We start from the raw sequence: 9026 nt of genomic DNA, 5'->3' as shown, positions 1-9026 counted from the left end.
GGGGGGGAACAAGTGGCCCAGCCTGGGAACTGCGAGAACCCCTCACAAACTGCAGCCTGGCAAAAAGAAACCTGACTGAGCAGCAGCGATCAGGAGCCCCTTGGCAGATTCTGGGCCTTCTCACCCCAAAAGCCAACGTTTTCCGTTTCCTGCTGCTCTCCTCCGCAGCCTTGCTAAGGGGAGGAGCCCAGAGGCCTCTTTCCTCCTCTCAGAGGTGTCAGCCTTGGCCTCATCCCAAGGCCGAATTCATTGTCAGAGGGAAATATAAACCGGTAGGAAAGATCGGGTTTGGCTCCTTTGGGAACATTTATCTGGCGATCAACATCACCAATGGAGTGGAAGTGGCAGTGAAGCTAGAATCTCAGAAGGCCAGACATCCGTAGTTGCTGTACAAGAGCAAACTTTATAAGATTCTTCAGGGTGAGGTTGGCATCACCCACATACAGTGGTATGGTCAGGAAAAAGACTGCAATGTGCTAGTCATGGATCTTCTTGAACCCAGCCTCCAAGACCTCTTCAATTTCTGTTCAAGAAGGTTCACAATGAAAACTGTACTTCTGTTAGCTGACCAGATAATCAGTAGAATTGAATATGTGCATACAAAGAATTTTATACACAGAGACATTAAACCAGATAACTTCCTAATGGGTATTGGGCGTCACTGTAATAAGTTATTCCTTATTGATTTTGGTTTGCCCAAAAAGTACAGAGACAACAGGACAAGGCAACACATACTATACAGAGAAGATAAAAATCTTACTAGCACTGCCTGATATGCTAGCATCAATGCACATCTTGGTATTGAACAGAGTTGCCAAGATGATATGGATCATTAAGATATGTTTTGATGTATTTTAATAGAACCAACCTGCCATAGCAAGGACTAAACGCTGCAACAAAGAAACAAAAATATGAAAAGATTAGTGAAAAGATGTCCACTCTTGTGGAAGTTTTATGTAAGGGCTTTCCTGCAGAATTTGCCATGTGCTTAAACTATTGTCATGGGCTGCACTTTGAGGAAGCCTCGGGTTATGTGTATCTGAGGCAGCTATTCTGCATTCTTTTCAAGACCCTGAACCACCAATATGGCTACACATTTGGTCGGACAATGTTAAAACAGAAAACAGCACAGCAGGCAGCCACTTCAAGTGGGCAGGATCAGCAAGCCCAAACCCCCACAGGCAAGCAAACTGACAAAACCAAGAGTAAGGTCAAAAGTTTCTAAGCATGAATCAAGGAACAGAAGAAGCAGTGCAGATGATCAGAGCAGCATTTGATTCTCCCCAAGTCTAGAAATTTTAGTTCATATGTACAGAAGCCAGTGGTTGTGGACAACCATTTACTTGGTGTAAAGAACTTAATTTTAGTATAAACTGGCTCTGGGCAGCATTGATGATGCTGTGTCCTGAGTTGTAGCCACTGTAATTGGGAATATTAACTGAGATAGTGAAACATGGTGTCCAGTTTTCTATTGCATTTTTTTTTAATTGAAAAAGTTAACTAATTGGTTGACACATAAATTGGTGGAAAAATTGTGCATATGCCAATTTTTTGTTAAAATATTTTTCTTTGAACTATACTGCTTTAAGATAAAAAGAACGGCATGAACAGTCTTCAGCCACAGTTGTGATGGTTGTAAATGCTCACAATTGTGCATTCTTAGGGTTTATCCATCCCTGGGGTTTGCAAGTTGTTCACTTAAAACATTCTTAAAATGATTGGCTTCTTGTTTGCAAGCCAGCTAATATGGTAACAACCAAAGATTCCAGTGTTTGAGCATATGAAAGACTGCTTGCTTACCTGTGCTAGAAATAATAGCATCTAAAGTGAAGACTTAAGAAAAACTTAGTGACTACTAGGTTATCCTTAGGACTTTGCATTAACTCTATAATGTTCTTGGTATTTAAAAAAAGCATATTTGTCACAGAAATTTAGTTAACATCTTAAAACTGAACATGTATGTTATGTTGCTTAGATAAATGTAATCACTGTAAACACCTATATGATCTGGGATTTTGTTTTTATTTTGAAATGGGAGCTGTTTTGTTTACAAGTTCATTAAAAACTAAAAAAAATCTGTAAGGAAATGAGATTTTTTTTTTTTTTTTAACAAAAACAACAAAAATGACTTGCTGACTCACTATAAAATCAAGATCTCCCCAATTTTTTAATAGACTATTTCAAGCCATCCGTTACATAATACTCCTTTGCAAATAATTTTAGATTTCGTGGTATAAGTGTCTTCAAACTAAGTTTTTTTGGTCTGGAGGAGAAAGGTATTTCATTTTTCTTTTCTTAATAACTTGCAGGCACACATACCTAGTGCTGGGTCTTGGTATTGTAACTCCTGCAGCCTCAGACTAGCAGCTGGACTGAATTTGTACAAGAATGAAAGAGCTAAAGGGTTTAACTGCAGAATGAAGGAATGAAGTCTGTCTTTAAATTTTTTTTGTTAATTGGCTCTGAGCCTTGACTCTTAACCTTGGAGAACATCACACCATGTGAGGTTCCTGTGATTCGCTGACCCTCCCTAGCCCACCCATTTCTGTAAGTTTTCTGCGCTTCCTCTCAATCTTATAAGTCACTCTTCTTTTTCTGACCCAAGAGAAAGATTTATTGACAATTATTTTTCAAAAACTAATTTATTTATAGCATATCAGGTTAAATTTTAAAAAGAACTTTCTTCTGAAAATGCTGCCAGAAGCTTACTGTGTAAAAGTGTAGGTATTTTGTAAAATAACCTTGAAACTGTAAATTAACACTAATTTGGTCAGATTGCATCAAGCTTAATTTTTGTTTTTTTGTCCTTTTTTTTCTCTCTCATTTGAAAACTGCTTTAGCAATAATTAATTCTGTGATTACTACATTCTGCCATTAAAGGATATGTTACCTTCATCATACTGCAGAAATGAGTATGAACTTTTGGGGTAGGCAGCTTTGTCTCTTTTCTATCCACTCATGTTAGTTAAGGTATTTGTTTTCTTGATTAATAAACCCTTTGATACTTTTAGCCAGAAATCAGTCTCATAAAGTTATTTTTGAGTATAGTTTGTGTAAAATAAAAATGTTTAGCTTTTGGTAATAACTTTTCCAAGCCGAACTCCCCCTAGCAAGATATTTTTCAGTGCTTTTATTTACTATGCACTTAAACTATGCATTTTTTCTGAAATATTTTTGTAACATTTAACTTTTTTGTATTTTTGCCATTTCAAAAGGTTGTGGTGTAGTTGGTCTGTAATTAAGTTGCAGATTTATAACTGCTGTTAGCTTTGTAAATAAAAATATAAGTGTTTTTGTCCTGATACATTGTCATTCCATCTTCAGCTGGAGCTGGAATCCCATTGATCTTCTAGCTACTATTCATTTCTTCACAGTTCACAAAAGAAGAATGTGAAATTCAGTGAATGCTGTTTACTAATCTTGTTGGGAGATGAATCTCATTTCACCAAAATTCAATTATGTTTTTCCACTAAAATGATAATACAAGTTGAAAACACATCACTGAAATTGGAAGACCTCACCACTTACGGGTCCACAGTGGCTCACTCAGCTGAACTCTAGGTTACTACTGTTTACTTTGTTCACCCATTGGGGGAGCACAGTTTTTTTAAATGCTGGGAGATGGCCATTCTAACTACTGTTGAATGTCTTTGTTTGGGGATGGTATAACAAAAAAATAAAAAATATATATATGAAGGGGGGAAAAAGTGAGAGTACATCAAACTACATATATATATATATACTACATATACACACACACACACACACACACACACACAATGGAATTTTTTTTGGCCATAAGAAGGAATAATATCTTACCATCTGCAAAAGCATTGATGATTTCATGCTCAGTGAAATCAGTCAGAGAAAGAAAATACCATATGATTTCACATACATTTTAAAAAATATATATCTATTGATTTCAGAGAAAGGAAGGGAGAGGGAAAGAGAGAGATAGAAGCATCAATGATGAGAGAGTCATCATTGATCAACTGCCTCCTGCACGCCCCCTACTGGGGATAGGGCCCACAACCCGGGCATGTGCCCTGACTAGGAATTGAACCTTGATCTCCTGGATCATAGGTCGATGCTCAACCACTGAGCCATGCCTGGCCTGACTCACTTATATATTGAATCTAAAGAACAAAAAAAGAAACCAAAGTAATTAAAACAGACTCATTGCTACAGAGACAGAAATGGTGGTTGCCAGAGGGGAAAGGTGGGTTAGGGCACTGGATGAAAGAGGAGAAGGTACAAAGAAGCACAAATAGGTAGTTATAAAATAGTCACAGGGAAGTAAAGTAATTACTGCTTAGGTAATATAGTCAATAATATTGCAATAGCTATGTATGATGCCACTGGCTGTACTGGAAATACTGAGTATAACACTATGTAAAGTATATGGTTGCTTACCCATTAAGCGTATGTCTAAAAACAATACAAAATAAAATTTTAAAAAGAAACAATAAATGAATACAGTGAAATTGCCTGATACAAAGTGAATTTTAAAAATTTTGTTACATTCCTGTACACTAACAATTAAATTTTAGAAAAATAAAAAAATATTCATTTTGAAATTTTAACAAAATGAATAAAATATCTTATAATAAACATAACTAAACATGTGAGGACCTATACACTGAAAACTAAAAAGCACTTTTAAATGAGATTAAAAATGTCACAAAGAAATGGAATCCTATTTTGAGTTCATAAATTGGAAAAATCAACATAGTTAAAATTGCTATATTACCCAAAGCAATACACAGATTTAATGCAATTCTGATCAAAGTTTTTAATTGCATTTTTTAAACCAATAGAACAAAATAATTATGAGATTCGTATGGAAACACCAAAGACTATGAATAGTCAAAAACAATCATGATAAAATAAAGTATGAACCTGTAGGTGTCACAATCTCTCACTTGAAATTATACTACAAAGTGCAAATAATCACAGTAGCATGGTATTGGCAGAGAAACATACGCAGACAAATGGGACAGAATTGAGAGCCCAAGAATGAACCCACATGTAGATGAGCAAATAATTTTTGACAAAGGAGCCAAAAACATACATTATGGAATACAAAGCCTCTTCAATAAATGATACTGGACAAATTGGAAAGCCATATGCAAATAAAAGAAAGAAACTAGACTATTGTTTGTTTCCATATACAAGAATTAATTCATTCAAAATGGATCAAAGACCTAAATATAATACCCAAAATAATAAATTGCATAGAAGACAACCTAGATACTAAATTTATGAACCTTGATCTTAAGGATAATTTTATGAATTTGACCCCAAAGGCAAGGAAAATAAAAGCAAAAATAAATGAATAAGACTATATCAAACTAAAAAACCTTCTGCACAGCAAAAACAAACAAACAAACACCCCAACTAACAAAAAAAACAACGAACCGAATGGAAGAAGATATTTGCAAACAAACGTTTGACAGGGAGTTAATATGCAAAATATATAAAGAACTCATACACCCGTGGCTGGTATAGCTCAGTTGATTGGAGCATCCTCCCATACAACAAAAGGAGGTGGATTTGATTTCCACTTAAAGCTTATACCCAAGTTTTGGGTTTGATCTCTGTTTGGGGTGCATGGGGAAGAAAACTGATTGGTGTTTCTCTCTCACATCCATCTTTCGCTCTCTCTCCTTTCCTCTCTCTAAAATTGATTAAAAAAAAGAACTCATACTACTCAACACCATTCAAACAAACAATTCAATTAAAAATGGCCAGAGCACCTGAATAGACTCTTTTCTCAAAAAGACACACAATGGCCAACAGATATACGAAAATATGCTCAACTTCACTAGCTATTAGGGAAATGCAAGTTGAAACTACAATGAGATACCAACTCACACCTGTTAGAAAGGCTATTATCAGCAAGACAAGCACTGATATGAGAAGTTGCCGAGAAAAAGGATCCTTCATTCACTGCTGGTGGGACTGTAAACTGGTAAAGCCACTATGGAAAACAGTATGGAATTTCCTCTAAAAATTAAGGATGAAGTTACCATATGACACAGCAAACCCTCTTTTGGATATCTAACTGAAAATTTGAAAACACCTATTCCCAAACATATATGCACCCTTATTTTCATTGCAGCACTATTCACAGTAGCCAAGACATGAAAAAAAAAAAAAAGTGTCCTTTAATAGATTATTTGACACACAAAAAAATATGGGGTACATATATACAATGGAATACTACTCAGCCATAAGAAAAGATGAAATACTGCCATTTATGACAACACAGTTCTTGAAAATATGCTAAGCAAAATAAGTCAGACAGAAAAACCTGAGAATCATGTGACTTCACCTTCATGTGGGATATAAAATTGAAAGCAACAAATAAGCAATAAAAAAGATAAAAACTTACAGACACCACATTATAGTGGTTACTAAAGGGAAGGGAAGGTGGATGGGTAGTAAAGGGTAAAGGGGTTCAAATATGTGGTGACAGAAGAAGATTTGACTTTGGGTGGGGAACACACAACACAATATACAGATGATGTATCATAGAATTGTACACTTGAAATCTAGATAATTTTATTAACCAATGTCACCCCAATAAATTCAATAAAAAATAAAAATGAACCCTAGCCGGTTTGGCTCAGTGGTTAGAGTGTTGGCCCTCAGACTGAAGGGTCCTGGGTTGGATTCCAACAAAGGACATGTATCTCAGTTGCAGGCTCAATCCCTGTTCCCAGTCATTGCATGGAGGAGGCAATCAATTGATATGTCTCTCTCACATTGATGTCTCTCTCTCTCTCTCTCTGTCTTCCACTCTTTCTGAAAAACCAATGGAAAAAATATCCTCAGGTGAGGATGAAAACATAAATAAAATAAAATAAAATAAAATAAAATAAAATAAAATAAAATAAAATAAAAAATAATAAAAAATTAAAATGACATATAGAAATTCTTTAAAGAATAAAACAGCCTTGGCCTGTGTGGTCCAGTGGTTAGAGCACTGGACCATGCACTGAAAGGTCATGGGTTTGATTCCAAGTCAACGGCAGGTACCTCAGTTGTAGGTTCACTACCCGCCCCAGGTTGGGGCTCATGCAGGAGGCAATCAGGCCAGCCTATGTGTCTCTTTCATATCAATGTTTCTCTCTCTCTTTCCCCCCTCCCTCCCTTCCACTCTCTCTGAAAAGCAATGGAAAAAAATATCTTCATGTGAGGATTAACCACAACAAAAATTTTACTAAATATAAAACAGAAAAGTGGTACTTCAAAAAATCTGTTTTGCTTTGAAAATTCACCTTCACTTTCAAAATTTAAGTAAAATTCACAGTAAGCACACACACAATGGATTTCTTATTGAATTGGCCTTTATGTAGAGTTTATTTGCTCACATACTGAACTTGTTTTCACACCAGTACTTGGCACAGGAACTGAAAGTGTACTGGCCTTATTTTAAACATATTTGAAGCAGCAGTTTTTCCCAATTTTTTTATTTATCCAGATTTATGGTTTTGTATAGGAAACTGAACATCATTTCCAAGGAACAAAATCCCATTCCAAGGAACAAAAAGATTATCCATTCACTTATTTACTAAATCTTTATTAGACACACATTTGTTCCCAGAACCCTGCCTAAGTTTAGAGATAGTAAGTTGGACTAGACAAATTACCCACGCACTTGTGGTGCTCATGGGCCACAGTCAGCCCATCAGATAAGTCAATACATTGGCAATCCACCACTCAGGCCACAAGGTGATCAATTTTCAAGTAAGGGCCATTACTCATAAATTCTGGAACCCTTTACTCTGCATTTAGTGCACTAGAAATAAATTCATTCACATGTACTTGTAAGTAGCCCTTCAAACTGAGTAGTTAACTATTACTGAAATTTAAAACACCAGTTTTTCTCAAATGTTTCTGGAATTAATTTTTAAAATGTAAGTCTTTTTCTAAAATAGCTTTTCTTTTTAAAATAATAACAATAATAATAACAATAAGAAAACTTCCAACAATCTCTTACCCTAAAGAATCTGAAGAAGATGAAAGCAAGATAAAAGACAACACTATTATAAAGAGTGCATTTATGTTAAAACAAAAACAAAAACAAAACAACAAAATATAAGACCTATGTCTCCTGGCTAATAAACAATGCATACAAAAATTAATGTCTAAACAATGGCAAAGCATGAGAAGATATATAATATAAACCTAGGAATGAATGAGAAGAGTATTACCCAAATCATAACACAGCATGATAATAAATATTTGTACATCCAGTTTTTTCTTAATTTGTTTCCTGCTCAGGAAGCTCAAATGCCAATCTGTCCCAAACAAGATGCCTGTAGTAGGCCCAGATTCAGGTGCAGCTGGGTTAGCAGGTCTTTGAGAAAGCATTTATACACAAAGAAACTAAGGCTGCCTCAGGTATGGGGATTGTCTTGCCTCATTTGGGACTATCAGCTTTTGGACAGGGTGAGATATAAATTATTTTCGCACCTATGGCTATGTAACAAAACACCACAAACTTATGGCCTAAAGCAAATACAATATTCATTATATTTTCATGTGCCTAAAGGTTAAACAGGCTCAGCTGTGTAGCTTTTCTGCTTCACCTGCTGAATCTGAGGTCACACAGCTGCATTCCATTGAGAGCCTGACTTGGACTGGTATTCAAAGTGCCATCTCATCCATCAAGGCCTTACTCCATGTGGCTTTTAGATATTTGGTAGTCTAAATTCAGTTTTATACTATGGCAGATGCCGTTCACAATGTAAGCATTATTGTGTAAGCACTAATGCTGCCTCTGCTTGTATCATACTTGCAAATTTCCCATTTGCCAAAGCAATTCTTATGTCACATCCCAGGATCAATACAGGAGGGGATGCACAGGCTGTGACTATTCGAAAGTGTGGTTTATTGGGGGCCAACACAGGGACCAAGACCAGGACATGGGGTGAAATGACTGTGAAAGAAGGATGCTGCAGGGGGATTTGGTGGACAGAGGCCATGAAAAGAGGTCTGGATGGGACATGGTCACCCAC

General features: G+C 36.0%; 1 pseudogene; it reads left to right on the top strand.

Annotated features, from left to right (window-relative positions):
- The first annotated feature begins 460 nt into the window (after positions 1–460).
- LOC107531117 (casein kinase I pseudogene) lies at positions 461–1225 on the top strand (annotated as a pseudogene).
- The last annotated feature ends 7801 nt before the right edge of the window (positions 1226–9026 follow it).

This window comes from Miniopterus natalensis, chromosome X (assembly GCF_054644295.1).
Source record: "Miniopterus natalensis isolate mMinNat1 chromosome X, mMinNat1.hap1, whole genome shotgun sequence".
Taxonomy (NCBI): Eukaryota; Metazoa; Chordata; class Mammalia; order Chiroptera; family Miniopteridae; genus Miniopterus; species Miniopterus natalensis.
The sequence above is the reverse complement of the archived record's forward strand: the minus strand, read 5'-3'. Positions and strand labels throughout refer to the sequence as shown.